Here is a 17,091-nt window from a genome sequence, read left to right as displayed (position 1 = left end):
TGATATGTTCAAAGGCAGTTCCTACTAATGGCCAGGCTGAATTCCAGTAAATAATGTCCCGAATGATATTTTGCCGCCTTCTTTGGCACTTCATGAAATCTTACCCCGATGAAGTGCTGAAACAAAGAGATTTTCTCTTAGAGAGTGTCTCATGTTGTAACCTATCCCATGGATTTTATGCTGTAATTCTTATCTCTTTTAAAATTTACTATCTTCTGTACAGTTTTCATGAAACTTTCTGTTACAGTAGTGAATAGCACAGATAAATGTCATTTTGTACAACTTTGAATTTACCCCAAGAGCTGAGAGAAAACTTGATCCTATACTTCAATCCGAGTTTCTTCTATAGTCCGACTTTGTTTCTCTACCATCAAGCTTCTCCTTTGTTGCTGCTCCAAGCCCCGTCCAAGGTGACCTTGAATACTTTCAGGGATGGGACACCCACAACTTCTCTGGGCAACCTGTTCCAGTGTTCCAGCACTCCCACAGTAAAAAAGGCCTTCCTTTCATCTAATATGTGTAGGAAATCATAAATCTAGGCATAGAAGCTTGGAGTGCAAATTTGAAATTCTTTGGATTTGAAGCACATTTTATATGAATACTGACTTACAGATGACTAAAAGATGTTGATGGGCATTTGAGCTGACAAGTTTTGAAAAAGTGCACGGAAATTAAAATTGAAACCACTAAAATTAAAAACTCCTTGCCATTTTCTTTTTCCTCTCCTATTCAAAATTGCATATGTCAGATATCAGTGCTTCATGCAAACCTCTCAGATGCTCTCAGAGAAAAAGCTTTTCTTTCAGACTAAGTTGCGGTTGACGTAGAACACTAGCAGGAGTGAAAGATTTTCTGGGCATCGGGGCAGCCCGTTCTCCTTGGATTTGTGTGCAGAATGCATTTTATCCAAACTGGAAAATAGATCCCAGCTCTGTTCTATTCATCATTCTTACTTCATCAGGCCAGAAGATTCTGTGAAAAGTAGCCTGTGGACCTTGAAGACAGCGCATGTGAACCAGATGAGAGGTGATAGAGAAGTTGAGGGAGAGAAGAAAGAGCATGAGGCTGAAACCAGAAAGTATTTCTCCACGTGATCATGGAAGATTGCAGGAGCCACTTGGTACTATCAAACCAGCCCAACTTGGCACTGGTGCCACCTTGGGTCTGGGAGCCATGTTGCATATCGTGCATTTTAAGGAGCCAGCTGGCCACACCCAGCCATATGCCCCCAAACACAAACCAAGGCCCTTTTCTCTGGCAAACAAAACTCAGCTGCCCTGCTTCTGGATGGCAGATTGCAGGAACCACTTGGTACTATCAAACCAGCCCAACTTGGCACTGGTGCCACCATGGGTCTGGTCACCATCCTGCCTATTGTAGCTTTTCAGGAGCCAGCCGGTCACTCTCAGCCATAGGCCCCCAAACACAAACCTCGGCCCGTTTCCCTGGCAAACAAAAGTAAGCTGCCCCGCTTCTGGATGGCAGATTGCAGGAGCTACTTAGTACTATCAAATCAGCCCGACTTGGCACAGGTGCCACCTTGGATCTGGGAACCATCCTGTGTATCGTGGATTTTCAGGGGCCAGCCAGCCACTCTCAGCCATATGCCCCCAAAAACAAACCACGGACCTTTTCTCTGGCAAACAAAACTCAACTGCCCCTCTTCTGGATGGCAAATTTTAGGACGCACTTTGTACTACGAAAACCGCCCGACGTGGCACTGGTGCCACCTTGTGTCAGGGAACCATCCTGCATATCGAGCTTTTTAAGGAGCCAGCCGGCCAGGCCCAGCCATATACCCCCAAAAACAAACCACGGACCATTTCTCATGGAAACAAAAATCCGCTGCCCCGCGTCTGGATGGCAGATTGCAGGAGCCACTTTGCACCATCAAACCAGCCCGACTTGGCACTGGTGCCACCTTGGGTCTGGGAACAATCCTGCGTATCTTACATATTCAGGAACCAGCCGAACACTACCAGCCACAGGCCCCCAAACACAAACAACGGCCAATTTCCCTGGCAAACAAAACTCAGCTGCCCCGCTTCTGGATGGCAGTTTGCAGGAGCCACTTGGGACTATCAAACCAGCCCGACTTGGCACTGGTGCCACCTCTGGTCTGGGAACCATCCTGCGTATGGTGGATTCTAAGGAGCCAGCCGGCCACTCCCAGCCACAGGCCCCCAACAAAAACCACGGCCCTTTTTTCTGGCAAACAAAACTTAGCTGCCTCACTTCTGGATGGCAGATTGCAGGAGCCACTTGGTGTAATCAAACCAGCCCGACTTGGCACTGGTGCCACCTTGGGTCTGGGAACCATCCTGCGTATCGTGGATTCTAAGGAGCCAGCCGGCCACTCCCAGCCACAGGCCCCCAAACAAAATCAACGGCGCTGTTCCCTGGAAAACAAAACACGCCTGCCAACTTTTTGATGGAGTTTGCAGGAGCCACTTGGTACTATCAAACCAGCCCGACTTGGCACTGGTGCCACCTTGGGTCTGGGAAACATCCTGCGTATCGTGGATTCTTAGGAGCCAGCCGGCCACTCCTAGCCACAGGCCCCCAGACAAAAACCTAGGCCTATTTCTCTGGCAAACAAAAGTAAGCTGCCCCGCTTCTGGATGGCAGATTGCAGGAGACACTTGGTACTATCAAACCAGCCCAACTTGGCACTGGTGCCACCTTGGATCTGGGAACCATGCTGTGTATCGTGGATATTCAGGGGCCAGCCGGCCACTCTCAGCCATATGTCCCCAAACAGAAACCTCGGCCCGTTTCTCTGGCAAACAAAACTCAACTGCCCCTCTTCTGGATGGCAAATATCAGGATGAACTTGATACTAAAACCGCAGGCCGACTTGGTAGTGGTGACACCTTGGACCTGGGAACCATCATTCGTATCGAGCATTTTAAGGAGCCAGCCGGCCACTCCCAGCAATATGCCCCCAAAAACAATCCACGGAATTTTTCTCTGGCAAACAAAAATCAGCTGCCCCGCTTCTGGATGGCAGATTGCAGGAGCCACTTTGCACCATCAAACCAGCCCGGCTTGGCACTGGTGCCACCTTGCATCTGGGAACCATGCTGCCTAGCGTGGATTTTCAGGAGCCAGCCGGCCACTCTCAGCCATAGGCCCCCAAACAAAACCCACGGCCCGTTTCCCTGGCAAACAAAATTAAGCTGCCCCGCTTCTGGATGGCAGATTGCAGGACGCACTTGGTAGTACCAAACCAGCCCGACTTGGCACTGGTGCCACCTTGGGTCTGGGAACCATCCTGCGTATTGTGGGTTCAAAGGAGCCAGCCGGCCACTCCCAGCCACAGGCCCCCAAATACAAACAACGGCGCTTTTCCCTGGAAAACAAAACTCGCCTGACAACTTTTTGATGGCAGATTGCAGGAGCCACTTGGTACTATCAAACCAGCCCAACTTGGCACTGGTGCCACCATGGGTCTGGTCACCATCCTGCCTATCGTAGCTTTTCAGGAGCCAGCCGGTCACTCCCAGCCATAGGTCCCCAGTCACAAACCTCGGCCCGTTTCCCTGGCAAACAAAAGTAAGCTGCCCCACTTCTGGATGGCAGATTGCAGGAGCCACTTGGTACTATCAAACCAGCCCAACTTGGCACTGGTGCCACCTCTGGTCTGGGAACCATGCTGCGTAACACAGATTCTAAGGCGCCAGTCGGCCACTCCCAGCCACAAGCCCCCAAACACAAACAACGGCGCTATTCTCTGGCAAACAAAACTCCACTGCCCCTCTTCTGGATGGCAAATTGCAGGACGCACTTGGTACTATAAAAACAGCCCGACTTGGCACTGGTGCCACCTTGGGTCTGGGAACCATCCTGCGTATCGATCTTTTTAATGAGACAGCCGGCCACTCCCAGCCATATGCCCCCAAACACAACCCACGGCCCTTTTCTCTGGCAAACAAAACTCAACTGCACCGCTTCTGGATGGCAGATTGCAGGAGCCACTTGGTACTATCAAACCAGCCCGACTTGGCACTGGTGCCACCTTGGGTCTGGGAACCATCCAGCCTATCGTGGATTTTAAGGAGCCAGCCGGCTACTCCCAGCCACAGGCCCCCAACAAAAACCACGGCCCTTTTTTCTGGCAAACAAAACTTAGCTGCCTCACTTCTGGATGGCAGATTGCAGGAGCCACTTGGTGTAATCAAACCAGCCCGACTTGGCACTGGTGCCACCTTGGGTCTGGGAACCATCCTGCGTATCGTGGATTCTAAGGAGCCAGCCGGCCACTCCCAGCCACAGGTCCCCAAACAAAATCAACGGCGCTGTTCCCTGGAAAACAAAACACGTCTGCCAACATTTTGATGGAGTTTGCAGGAGCCACTTGGTACTATCAAACCAGCCCGACTTGGCACTGGTGCCACCTTGGGTCTGGGAAACATCCTGCGTATCGTGGATTCTAAGGAGCCAGCCGGCCACTCCTAGCCACAGGCCCCCAGACAAAAACCTAGGCCTATTTCTCTGGCAAACAAAAGTAAGCTGCCCCGCTTCTGGATGGCAGATTGCAGGAGACACTTGGGACTATCAAACCAGCCCAACTTGGCACTGGTGCCACCTTGGATCTGGGAACCATGCTGTGTATCGTGGATATTCAGGGGCCAGCCGGCCACTCTCAGCCATATGTCCCCAAACAGAAACCTCGGCCCGTTTCTCTGGCAAACAAAACTCAACTGCCCCTCTTCTGGATGGCAAATTGCAGGATGAACTTGATACTAAAACCGCAGGCCGACTTGGTAGTGGTGACACCTTGGGCCTGGAAACCATCATGCGTATCGAGCATTTTAAGGAGCCAGCCGGCCACTCCCAGCAATATGCCCCCAAAAAAAATACACGGAATTTTTCTCTGGCAAACAAAAATCAGCTGCCCCGCTTCTGGATGGCAGATTGCAGGAGCCACTTTGCACCATCAAACCAGCCCGACTTGGCACTGGTGCCACCTTGCATCTGGGAACCATGCTGTCTAGCGTGGATTTTCAGGAGCCAGCCGGCCACTCTCAGCCACAGGCCCCCAAACAAAACCCACGGCCCGTTTCCCTGGCAAACAAAATTAAGCTGCCCCGCTTCTGGATGGCAGATTGCAGGACGCACTTGGTACTATAAAACCAGCCCGACTTGGCACTGGTGCCACCTTGGGTCTGGGAACCATGCTGCGTATCATGGATTTTCAGGAGCCAGCCGTCCACTGCCAGCCACAGGCCCCGAAACACAAACAACAGCCTTTTTCTCTGGAAAACAAAATTCAGCTGCCCCGCTTCTGGATGGCAGATTGCAGGAACCACTTGGTACTAACAAACCAGCCCGACTTGGCACTGGTGCCACCTTGGGTCTGGGAACCATCCTGCGTATCGTGGATTCTAAGGAGCCAGCTGGCCACTCCCAGCCACAGGCCCCCAAACACACACAACGGTGCTTTTCCCTGGAAAACAAAACTCGCCTGCCGAACATTTGATGGCAGATTGCAGGAGCCACTTGGTACTATCAAACCAGCCCAACTTGGCACTGGTGCCACCATGGGTCTGGTAAACATCCTGCCTATCGTAGCCTTTCAGGTGCCAGCCAGCCACCCCCAGCCAGAGGCCCCTAGACAAATATTTCGGCCCGTTTCCCTGGCAAACAAAAGTAAGCTACCCCGCTTCTGGATGGCAGATTGCAGGAGCCACTTTCCACCATCAAACCAGCCCAACTTGGCACTGGTGCCACCTCTGGTCTGGGAACCATCCTGCGTATCGCGGGTTCTAAGGAGCCAGCTGGCCACTCCCAGCCACAGGCCCCCAAACACAAACAACAGCGCTTTTCCCTGGAAAACAAAACTCGCCTGCCAACTTTTTGATGGCAGATTGCCGGAGCCACTTGGTACTATCAAACCAGCCCAACTTGGCACTGGTGCCACCATGGGTCTGGTCACCATCCTGCCTATCGTAGCTTTTCAGGAGCCAGTCGGTCACTCCCAGCCATAGGCCCCCAGACACAAACCTCGGCCCGTTTCCCTGGCAAACAAAAGTAAGCTGCCCCGCTTCTGCATGGCAGATTGCAGGAGCTATTTAGTACTATCAAACCAGCCCGACTTGGCACTGGTGACACCTCTGGTCTGGGAACCATCCTGCCTATCGTGGATTTTCAGGGGCCAGCCGGCCACTCTCAGCCATATGCCCCCAAAAACAAACCACGGCCCTTTTCTCTGGCAAAGAAAACTCAACTGCCCCTCTTCTGGATGGCAAAGTTTAGGACGCACTTTGTACTACGAAAACCGCCCGACGTGGCACTGGTGCCACCTTGTGTCAGGGAACCATCCTGCATATCGAGCTTTTTAAGGGGCCAGCCGGCCACGCCCAGCCATATACCCCCAAAAACAAACCACGGACCATTTCTCATGGAAACAAAAATCCGCTGCCCCGCGTCTGGATGGCAGATTGCAGGAGCCACTTTGCACCATCAAACCAGCCCGACTTGGCACTGGTGCCACCTTGGGTCTGGGAACAATCCTGCATATCGTGGATTCTAAGGAGCCAGCCGGCCACTCCCAGCCACAGGCCCCCAAACACAAACAACGGCGCTTTTCCCTGGAAAACAAAACTCGCCTGCCAGCTTTTTGATGGCAGATTGCAGGAGCCACTTGGTACTATCAAATCATCCCAACTTGGCACTGGTGCCACTATGGGTCTGGGAACCATCCTGCCTATTGTAGCATTTCAGGAGCCAGCCGGTCACTCCCAGCCATAGTCCCCCAGACACAAACCTCGGACCGTTTCCCTGGCAAACAAAATTTGGCTGCCCCGATTCTGGATGGCAGATTGCAGGAGCCACTTGGTAGTGTCAAACCAGCCCGACTTGGCACTGGTGCCACCTTGGGTCTGGGAACCATCCTGCCTATCGTGGATTCTAAGCAGCCACCCGGCCACTCTGAGCCACAGGCGCCCAAACAAAAACAACGGCGCTTTTCCCTGGAAAACAAAACTCGCCTGCCAACATTTTGATGGCAGATTGCAGGAGCCACTTGGTACTATCAAACCAGCCCAACTTGGCACTGGTGCCACCATGGGTCTGGTCACCATCCTGCCTATCGTAGCTTTTCAGGAGCCAGCCGGTAACTCCCAGCCATAGACCCCCAGACACAAACCTCGGCCCGTTTCCCTGGAAAACAAAAATAAGCTGCCCCGATTCTGGATGGCAGATTGCAGGAGCCACTTGGTACTATCAAATCAGCCCAACTTGGCACTGGTGCCACCATGGGTCTGGTAAACATCCTGCCTATCGTAGCTTTTCAGGAGCCAGCCGGTTACTCCCTGCCATAGGCCCCCAGACACAAACCTCGGCCCGTTTCTCTGGCAAACAAAAGTAAACTGCCCCGCTTTTGGATGGCAGATTGCAGGATGCATTTGGTACTATCAAACCTGCCCGACTTGGCCCTCGTGCCACCTTGGCTCTGGGAACCATGCTGCGTAACGTAGATTCTACGAGGACAGGCGGCCACTCCCAGCCACAGGCCTCTAAACAAAAACAACGGCGCTTTTCCCTGGAAAACAAAACTCGCCTGCCAAATTTTTGATGGCAGATTGCAGGAGCCACTTGGTACTATCAAACCAGCCCAACTTGGTACTGGTGCCACCATGGGTCTGGTAACCATCCTGCCTATCGTAGCTTTTCAGGAGCCAGCCGGTCACTCCCAGCCATAGGCCCCCAGACAAATATCTCGGCCCGTTTCCCTGGCAAACAAAAGTAAGCTGCCCCGCTTCTGGATGGCAGATTACAGCAGCCACATGGTACTATCAAACCAGGCCAACATGGCACTGGTGCCACCTTGGCTCTGGGAACCATCCTGCCTATCGTGGATTTTCAGGGGCCAGCCGGCCACTCTCAGCCATATGCCCCCAAACACATACCACGGCCCTTTGCTCTGGCAAACAAAACTCAACTGCCCCTCTTCTGGATGGCAAATTGCAGGACGCACTTGATACTACGAAAACAGCCCGACTTGGCAGTGATGCCACCTTGGGTCAGGGAACAATCCTGCGTATCGATCTTTTTAAGGAGCCAGCCGGCCACGTCCAGCCATATACCCCCAAAAAAAAACCACGGAACTTTTCTCCAGCAAACAAAAATCCGCTGCCCCGCGTGTGAATGGCAGATTTCAGGAGCTATTTAGTATTATCAAACAAGCCCGACTTGGCACTGGTGCCACCATGAGTCTGGTAACCATCCTGCCTATCGTAGCTTTTCAGTAGCCAGCCGGTCACTCCCAGCCATAGGCCCCCAGACACAAACCTCGGCCCGTTTCCCTGGGAAAAAAAAGTAAGCTGACCCGCTTCTGGATGGCAGATTGCAGGAGCCACTTGGTACTATCAAACCAGCCCAACTTGGCACTGGTGCCACCTTGGCTCTGGGAACCATCCTGCGTATCCTGGGTTCAAAGGAGGCAGCCGGCCACTCCCAGCCACAGGCCTCTAAACAAGAACAACGGCGCTTTTCCCTGGAAAACAAAAGTCGCCTGACAACATTTTGATGGCAGATTGCAGGAGCCACTTGGTACTATCAAACCAGCCCAACTTGGCACTGGTGCCACCATGGGTCTGGTCACCATCCTGCCTATCGTAGCTTTTCAGGAGCCAGCCGCTCACTCCCAGCCATAGGCCCCCAGACAAATATCTCGGCCGGTTTCCCTGGCAAACAAAAGTAAGCAGCCCCGCTTCTGGATGGCAGATTGCAGGAGCCACATGGTACTATCAAACCAGGCCAACATGGCATTGGTGCCTCCTCTGGTCTGGGAACCATCCTGCGTATCGTGGATTCTAAGGAGCCAGCTGGCCACTCCCAGCCACAGGCCCCCAAACACAAACAACGGTGCTTTTCCCTGGAAAACAAAACTCACCTGCCAACTTTTTGATGGCAGATTGCAGGAGCCACTTGGTACTATCAAACCAGCCCAACTTGGCACTGGTGCCACCATGGGTCTGGTCACCATCCTGCCTATCGTAGCTTTTCAGGAGCCAGCCGGTCACTCCCAGCCATAGGCCCCCAGACACAAAGCTCTACCCGTTTCCCCGGCAAACAAAAGTAAGCTACCCCGCTTCTGGATGGCAGATTGCAGGAGTCACTTTGCACCATCAAACCAGCCCGACTTGGCACTGGTGCCACCTCTGGTCTGGGACCCATCCTGCGTATCGTGGATTCTAAGGAGACAGCTGGCCACTCCCAGCCACAGGCCCCCAAACACAAACAACGGCGCTTTTCCCTGGAAAACAAAACTCGCTTGCCAACTTTTTGATGGCAGATTGCAGGAGCCACTTGGTATTATCAAACCACCCCAACTTGGCAACAAGTGGTTCCTGCAATCTGACATCCAGAAGCGGGGCAGCTTACTTTTGTTTGCCAGGGAAATGGACCGTTGTTTGTGTTTGGAGGCGTATGGCTGGGAGTGGCCGACTGGCTCCTTAAAATCCACGATACGCAGCATGGTTCCCAGACCAGAGGTGGCACCAGTGCCAAGTCGGGCTGGTTTGATAGTACAAAGTGGCTCCTGCAATCTGCCATCCAGAAGCGGGGCAGCTTACTTTTGTTTGCCAGGGAAACGGGCCGGGCTTTCTGTCTCGGGGCCTATGGCAGGGAGTGACCGGCTGGCTCCTGAAATGCTACAATAGGCAGGATGGTGACCAGACCCATGGTGGCACCAGTGCCAAGTTGGGCTGGTTTGATAGTACCAAGTGGCTCCTGCAATCTGCCATCAAAAAGTTGGCAGGCGAGTTTTGTTTTCCAGGGAAAAGCGCCATTGTTTGTGTTTGGGGACCTGTGGTTGGGAGTGCCCGGCTGGCTCCTTAGAAACCACGATACGCAGCATGGTTACCAGACAAGAGGTGCCACCAGTGCCAAGTTGTGCTGGTTTGATACTACCAAGTGGTTCCTGCAATCTGCCATCCAGAAGCGGGGCAGCTTACTTTTGTTTGCCACGGAAACGGGCCGTGTTTGTGTTTGGGGGCCTGTGGCTGGGAGTGGCCGACTGGCTCCTTAGAATCCATGATACGCAGGATGGGTCCCAGACCAGAGGTGGTACCAGTGCCAAGTCGGGCTGGTTTGATAGTACCAAGTGGCTCCTGCAATCTGCCATCCAGAAGCGGGGCAGCTTACTTTTGTTTGCCAGGGAAACGGGCCGAGGTTTGTGACTGGGGACCTATGGCTGGGAGTGACCGGCTGGCTCCTGAAAAGTTACGATAGGCAGGATGGTGACCAGACCCATGGTGGCACCAGTGCCAAGTTGGGCTGGTTTGATAGTACCAAGTGGCTCCTGTAATCTGCCATCAAATAGTTGGTAGGCGAGTTTTGTTTTCCAGGGAAAAGCGCCGTTGTTTGTGTTTGGGGGCCTGTGGTAGGGAGTGGCCGGCTGGCTAAATAGAATCCACGATACGCAGGATGGTTCCCAGACCAGAGGTGGCACCAGTGCCAAGACGGGCTAGTTTGATGGTGCAAAGTGGCTCCTGCAATCTGCCATCCAGAAGCGGGGTAGCTTACTTTTGTTTGCCAGGGAAACGGGCCGAGATTTTTGTCTGGGGGCCTATGGCGGGGAGTGACCGGCTGGCTCCTGAAAAGATAAGATAGGCAGGATGGTGACCAGACCCATGGTGGCACCAGTGCCAAGTTGGGCTGATTTGATAAAACCAAGTGGCTCCTGCAATCTGCCATCAAAAAGTTGGCAGGAGAGTTTTGTTTTCCAGGGAAAAGCGCCGTTGTTTGTGTTTGGGGGCCTGTGGCTGGGAGTGGCCGGCTGGCTCCTTAGAATCCACGATACGCAGCATGGTATCCAGACCCAAGGTGGCACCAGTGCCAAGTTTTGCTGGTTTGATAGTACCAAGTGGTTCCTGCAATCTGCCATCCAGAAGCAGGGCAGCTTACTTTTGTTTGCCAGGGAAACGGGCCGAGGTTTTTGTCTGGGGGCCTATGGCTGGGAGTGACCGGCTGGCTCCTGAAAAGCTACGATAGGCAGGATGGTGACCAGACCCATGGTGGCACCAGTCCCAAGTTGGGCTGATTTGATAGTACCAAGTGCCTCCTGCAATCTGCCGTCAAAATTTGGCAGGCGAGTTTTTATTTTCCAGGGAAAAGCGCCGTTGGTTGTGTTTGGGGGCCTGTGGCTGGGAGTGGCCGGCTGGCTGCTTAGAATCCACGATACGCAGGATGGTTCCCAGACCCAAGGTGGCACCAGTGCCAAGTCGGGCTAGTATGATGGTGCAAAGTGGCTCCTGCAATCTGCCATCCAGAAGCGGGGCAGCTTACTTTTGTTTGCCAGGGAAACGGTCCGAGCTTTGTGTCTCGGGGCCTATGGCTGGGAGTGACCGGCTGTCTCCTGAAAAGCTACGATAGGCAGGATGGTGACCAGACCCATGGTGGCACCAGTGCCATGTTCGGCTGGTTTGATAGTACCAAGTGGCTCCTGCAATCTGCCATCAAAATGTCGGCAGGCGAGTTTTGTTTTCCAGGGAAAAGCGCCGTTGTTTGTGTTTGGGGGACTGTGGCTGGGAGTGGCCGGCTGGCTCCTTAGAATCCACGATACGCAGGATGGTTCCCAGACCTGAGGTGGCACCAGTGCCAAGTCGGGCTGGTTTTATAGTACCAAGTGCGTCCTGCAATCTGCCATCCAGAAGCGGGGCAGCTTACTTTTGTTTGCCAGGGAAACGGGCCGAGGATTGTGACTGGGGGCCTATGGCTGGGAGTGACCGGCTGGCTCCTGAAATGCTACAATAGGCAGGATGGTGACCAGACCCATGGTGGCACCAGTGCCATGTTCGGCTGATTTCATAGTACCAAGTGGCTCCTGCAATCTGCCATCAAAAAGTCGGCAGGCGTGTTTTGTTTTCCAGGGAAAAGCGCCGTTGTTTGTGTCTGCGGGCCTGTGGCTGGAGTGACCGGCTGGCTCCTTAGAATCCACGATACGCAGCATGGTTCCCAGACCCAAGGTGGCACCAGTGCCAAGTCGGGCTGGTTTGATAGTACCAAGTGGTTCCTGCAATCTGCCATCAAAAAGTTGGCAGGCGAGTTTTGTTTTCCAGGGAAAAGCGTCGTTGTTTGTGTTTGGGGGCCTGTGGCTGGGAGTGGCCGGCTGGCTCCTTAGAATCCACGATACGCAGGATGGTTCCCAGACCCAAGGTGGCACCAGTCCCAAGTTGGGCTGGTTTGATAGTACCAAGTGGTTCCTGCAATCTGCCATCCAGAAGCGGGGCAGCTTACTTTTGTTTGCCAGGGAAACGGGCCGAGGTTTGTGTCTGGGGGCCTATGGCTGGGAGTGACCGGCTGGCTCCTGAAAGGCTACGATAGGCAGGATGGTGACCAGACCCATGGTGGCACCAGTGCCAAGTTGGGCTGGTTTGATAGTACCAAGTGGCTCCTGCAATCTGCCATCAAAAACTTGGCAGGCAAGTTTTGTTTCCCAGGGAAAAGCGCCGTTGTTTGTGTTTGGGGGCCTGTGGCTGGGAGTGGCCGGCTGGCTAATTAGAATCCACGACAGGCAGGATGGTTCCCAGACCAGAGGTGACACCAGTGCCAAGTCGGGCTAGTTTGATGGTGAAAAGTGGCTCCTGCAATCTGCCATCCAGAAGCGGGTTAACTTACTTTTGTTTGCCAGGGAAAAGGGCCGAGGTTTTTGTCTGGGGGCCTATGGCTGGGAGTGACCGGCTGTCTCCTGAAAAGCTACGATAGGCAGGATGGTGACCAGACCCATGGTGGCACCAGTGCCTAATTGGGCTGGTTTGATAGTACCAAGTGGCTCCTGCAATCTGCCATCAAAAAGTTGGCAGGCGAGTTTGTTATCCAGGGAAAAGCGCCGTTGTTTTTGTTTGGGGGCCTGTGGCTGGGAGTGGCCGGATGGCTAATTAGAATCCACGATACGCAGCATGGTTCCCAGACCTGAGGTGGCACCAGTGCCAAGTTGGGCTGGTTTGATACTACCAAGTGCGTCCTGCAATCTGCCATCCAGAAGCGGGGCAGCTTACTTTTGTTTGCCAGGGAAACGGGCCGAGGTTTGTGTCTGGGGGCCTATGGCTGGGAGTGACCGGCTGGCTCCTGAAAAACTACGATAGGCAGGATGGTGACCAGACCCATGGTGGCACCAGTGCCAAGTTGGGCTGGTTTGATAGTACCAAGTGGCTCCTGCAATCTGCCATCAAAAAGTTGGCAGGCGAGTTTTGTTTTCCAGGGAAAAGCGCCGTTGTTTTTTGTTTGGGGGCCTGTGGCTGGGAGTGGCCGGCTGGCTCCTTAGAATCCAAAATACGCAGGATGGTTCCCAGACCTGAGGTGGCACGAGTGCCAAGTTGGGCTGGTTTGATTGTAGCAAATGGTTCCTGCAATCTACCATCCAGAAGCGGGGCAGCTTACTTTTGTTTGCCAGGGAAACGGGCCGAGCTTTGTGTCTGGGGGCCTATGGCTGGGAGTGACCGGCTGGCTCCTGAAAAGCTACGATAGGCAGGATGGTTCCCAGACCCATGGTGGCACCAGTGCCAAGTTGGGCTGGTTTGATAGTACCAAGTGGCTCCTGCAATCTGCCATCAAAAAGTTGTCAGGCGAGTTTTGTTTTCCAGGGAAAAGCGCCGTTGTGTGTGTTTTGGGGCCTGTGGCTGGGAGTGGCCAGCTGGCTCCTTAGAATCCACGATACGCAGGATGGTTCCCAGACCCAAGGTGGCACCAGCGCCAAGTCGGGCTGGTTTGTTAGTACCAAGTGGTTCCTGCAATCTGCCATCCAGAAGCGGGGCAGCTGAATTTTGTTTGCCAGAGAAAAAGGCTGTTGTTTGTGTTTCGGGGCCTGTGGCTGGCAGTGGATGGCTGGCTCCTGAAAATCCATGATACGCAGCATGGTTCCCAGACCCAAGGTGGCACCAGTGCCAAGTCGGGCTGGTTTCATAGTACCCAGTGGCTCCTGCAATCTGCCATCCAGAAGAGGGGCAGTTGAATTTTGTTTTCCAGAGAAAAGGGCCGTGGTTTGTGTTTGGGGCCTATGGCTGAGAGTGACCGGCTGGCTCCTGAAAAGCTACGATAGGCAGGATGGTGACCAGACCGATGGTGGCACCAGTGCCAAGTCGGGCTGGTTTGATAATACTAAATAGCTCCTGCAATCTGCCATCCAGACGCGGGGCAGCGGATTTTTGCTTGCTGGAGAAAAGTTCCGTGGGTTTTTTTTGGGGGTATATGGCTGGACGTTGCCGGCTGACTCCTTAAAAACATCGATACGCAGGATGGTTCCCTGACCCAAGGTGGCATCACTGCCAAGTCGGGCTGTTTTCGTAGTACCAAGTGGCTCCTGCAATTTGCCATCCAGAAGAGGGGCAGTTGAGTTTTGTTTACCAGAGAAAAGGGCCGTGGTTTGTGTTTTGGGGCATATGGCTGAGAGTGGCCGGCTGGCGCCTGAAAATCCACGATAGGCAGGATGGTTCCCAGAGCCAAGGTGGCACCAGTGCCATGTTGGCCTGGTTTGATAGTACCATGTGGCTCCTGCAATCTGCCATCCAGAAGCGGGGCAGCTTACTTTTGTTTGCTAGGGAAACGGGCCGAGGTATTTGTCTGGGGGCCTATGGCTGGGAGTGACCGCCTGGCTCCTGAAAAGCTACGATAGGCAGGATGGTGACCAGACCCATGGTGGCACCAGCGCCAAGTTGGGCTGGTTTGATAGTACCAAGTGGCTCCTGCAATCTGCCATCAAAAAGTTGGCAGGCGAGTTTTGTTTTCCAGGGTAACGCGCCGTTGTTTTTGTTTAGAGGCCTGTGGCTGGGAGTGTCCGCCTGTCCTCTTAGAATCTACGTTACGCAGCATGGTTCCCAGAGCCAAGGTGGCACCAGTGCCAAGTTGGGCTGGTTTGATAGTAGCAAGTGGTTCCTGCAATCTGCCATCCAGAAGAGGGGCAGCTTACTTTTGTTTGCCAGGGAAACGGGCCGAGGTATTTCTCTGGGGGCCTATGGCAGGGAGTGACCGGCCGGCTCCTGAAAAGCTAAGATAGGCAGGATGTTTACCAGACCCATGATGGCACCAGTGCCAAGTTGGGCTAATTTGATACTACCAAGTGGCTCCTGCAATCTGCCATCAAAAAGTTGGCAGGAGAGTTTTGTTTTCCAGGGAAAAGCGCCGTTGTTTGTGTTTGGGGGCCTGTGGCTGGGAGTGGCCGGCTGGCTCCTTAGAATCCACGATACGCAGCATGGTATCCAGACCCAAGGTGGCACCAGTGCCAAGTTTTACTGGTTTGATAGTACCAAGTGGTTCCTGCAATCTGCCATCCAGAAGCAGGGCAGCTTACTTTTGTTTGCCAGGGAAACGGGCCGAGGTTTTTGTCTGGGGGCCTATGGCAGGGAGTGACCGGCTGGCTCCTGAAAAGCTACGATAGGCAGGATGGTGACCAGACCCATGGTGGCACCAGTGCCAAGTTGGGCTGATTTGATAGTACCAAGTGGCTCCTGCAATCTGCCGTCAAAATTTGGCAGGCGAGTTTTTATTTTCCAGGGAAAAGCGCCGTTGTTTGTGTTTGGGGGCCTGTGGCTGGGAGTGGCCGGCTGGCTCCTTAGAATCCACGATACGCAGGATGGTTCCCAGACCCAAGGTGGCACCAGTGCCAAGTCGGGCTAGTATGATGGTGCAAAGTGACTCCTGCAATCTGCCATCCAGAAGCGGGGCAGCTTACTTTTGTTTGCCAGGGAAACGGTCCGAGCTTTGTGTCAGGGGGCCTATGGCTGGGAGTGACCGGCTGGCTCCTGAAAAGCTACGATAGGCAGGATGGTGACCAGACCCATGGTGGCACCAGTGCCATGTTCGGCTGATTTCATAGTACCAAGTGGCTCCTGCAATCTGCCATCAAAAAGTCGGCAGGCGAGTTTTGTTTTCCAGGGAAAAGCGCCGTTGTTTGTGTCTGCGGGCCTGTGGCTGGAGTGGCCGGCTGGCTCCTTAGAATCCACAATACGCAGCATGGTTCCCAGACCCAAGGTGGCACCAGTGCCAAGTCGGGCTGGTTTGATAGTACCAAGTGGCTCCTGCAATCTGCCATCAAAATGTTGGCAGGCGAGTTTTGTTTTCCAGGGAAAAGCGCCGTTGTTTGTGTTTGGGCGCCTGTGGCACGGAGTGGCCGGGTGGCTGCTTAGAATCCACGATACGCAGGATGGTTCCCAGACCCATGGTGGCACCAGTGCCAAGTTGGGCTGGTTTGACACTACCAAGTGGCTCCTGCAATCTGCCATCCAGAATCGGGGCAGCTTAATTTTGTTTGCCAGGGAAACGTCCGAGGTTTGTGATGGGGGCCTATGGCTGGGAGTGACCGGCTGGCTCCTGAAATGGTACAATTGGCAGGATGGTTCCCAGACCCAAGGTGGCACCAGTGCCAAGTTGGGATGATTTGATAGTACCAAGTGGCTCCTGCAATCTGCCATCAAAAAGGTGGCAGGCGAGTTTTGTTTTCCAGGGAAAAGCGCCGTTGTTTGTATTTGGGGGCCTGTGGCTGGGAGTGGCCGCCTGGCGCCTTAGAATCTACTTTACGCAGCATGGTTCCCAGACCCAAAGTGGCACCAGTGTCAAGTTGGGCTGGTTTGATAGTACCAAGTGGCTCCTGCAATCTGCCATCCAGAAGCGGGGTAGCTTACTTTTGTTTGCCAGGGAAACGGGCAGAGCTTTCTGTCTGGGGGCCTATGGTTGGGAGTAACCGGCTGGCTCCTGAAAAGCTACGATAGGCAGGATGGTTCCCAGATCCAAGATGGCACCAGTGCCAAGTCGGGGTGGTTTGATGGTGCAACGTGGCTCCTGCAATCTGCCATCCTGACGCGGGGCAGCGGATTTTTGTTTCCAAGAGAAATGGTCCGTGGTTTGTTTTTGGGGCTATATGGCTGGGCGTGGCCTGCTGGCTCCTTAAAAAGCTACGATAGGCAGGATGGTTCCCTGACCCAAGGTGGCACCAGTGCCAAGTCGGGCGGTTATCGTAGTACAAAGTGCGTCCTAAAATTTGCCACCCAGAAGAGGGGCAGTTGAGTTTTGTTTACCAGAGAAAAGGGCCGTGGTTTGTTTTTGGGGGCATATGGCTGATAGTGGCCGTCTGGCGCCTGAAAATCCACG

Source organism: Melospiza melodia, chromosome 4, assembly GCF_035770615.1.
Source record: "Melospiza melodia melodia isolate bMelMel2 chromosome 4, bMelMel2.pri, whole genome shotgun sequence".
In the NCBI taxonomy this organism is placed as follows: Eukaryota; Metazoa; Chordata; class Aves; order Passeriformes; family Passerellidae; genus Melospiza; species Melospiza melodia.
The sequence above is the reverse complement of the archived record's forward strand: the minus strand, read 5'-3'. Positions refer to the sequence as shown.